General features: G+C 43.6%; 1 protein-coding gene across 1 annotated transcript in view; it reads left to right on the top strand.

The window, feature by feature from the left end:
• The window catches only part of pid1 (phosphotyrosine interaction domain containing 1), a 28,836-nt gene that overhangs the window by 367 nt on the left and 27,442 nt on the right, over positions 1 to 1,027 (top strand). The window lies entirely within an intron of this gene.

Raw genomic sequence — 1,027 nt, 5'->3', positions numbered from 1 at the left:
TGTGCATGGTGTCAGCCAGGAGAGACTTGCTACGATTTCTTAGCAGCTACAGATGTTTTGTTAGCAACGTCTTTCGCTCGAATGTTGTTAGCCGTCTTTTAAATGCTAGGAACAGGTCCTTGTCATTTAAACAATAATGCGTTTGCTAATCTCTGTCTACCTCTGTGATGCGTTTAAAGGAACCTATTCATGTTACGCAAAAACCGGGGACACAGTGCAACAATTTGTACCTCCGCTGCATTCCGGTGATATACCAATGGAGATTTCCTTAAATATTTTTTAAATTGCAAAAGACAAGCATATTCCCCCTGTATAAAATGCCTATTTTGGCCCACAGGCCTGTTTAATCCAACACTCTACCTTCACACCAACCTATTGAGTGCAACTGCAGGCCTTCTCTTCTCAGTCTAGTTACCCTTCATGTTGTCACATCAGGATGCTTAATCTACTGTTTTCCTCCTCATTCGCAAAAAAGAAGAAGACGAAGAAAAGAGTGGTCTCTGTTGAGTAACCTGCCTGCGACCTGTTACGAATTGGAAAACACACCGTTAATGACACGTAGTTTGATATCCAGGGGCAAGCTGTGCACCGAGTCTGGCTTCACGTCTTCTGCAGACGTAATGCTCTCCAGATGTAGGCCTGCGGGACTGCCTGCCAAGTGAACTTGCACAATCACTTCTTCTGCCCAGGCGTCAAGAAGATGAAATCTCGAATTATTTAAACTGCAAGTTCCGGTGTTCAGATGTGGAGTTAGGGGCCGCTGTAAATCATCCCGTAAACACACATCTGCATGACCCCCGGCGCTTAATTCATTTAAACATCCAAGTAATGTTACTGGCTCGTGTGTCGCCTAGCAACCGCGTTCCAGAACTATCAGGCTTTGGATAACGTTCTATAATTTCTACTGTGTCAGCGGTTATTGATTAAGGTTGACACTGTGCTGTGAATTTTGGATGAACTTTTGATGTCAAGTTCAACAAGTGTCTTATCAGCACTATACTGATTATCAGTTTATGAGGGTGCAGAA

This window comes from Etheostoma spectabile, chromosome 3 (genome assembly GCF_008692095.1).
Source record: "Etheostoma spectabile isolate EspeVRDwgs_2016 chromosome 3, UIUC_Espe_1.0, whole genome shotgun sequence".
Classification (NCBI taxonomy): domain Eukaryota; kingdom Metazoa; phylum Chordata; class Actinopteri; order Perciformes; family Percidae; genus Etheostoma; species Etheostoma spectabile.
The sequence above is the reverse complement of the archived record's forward strand: the minus strand, read 5'-3'. Positions and strand labels throughout refer to the sequence as shown.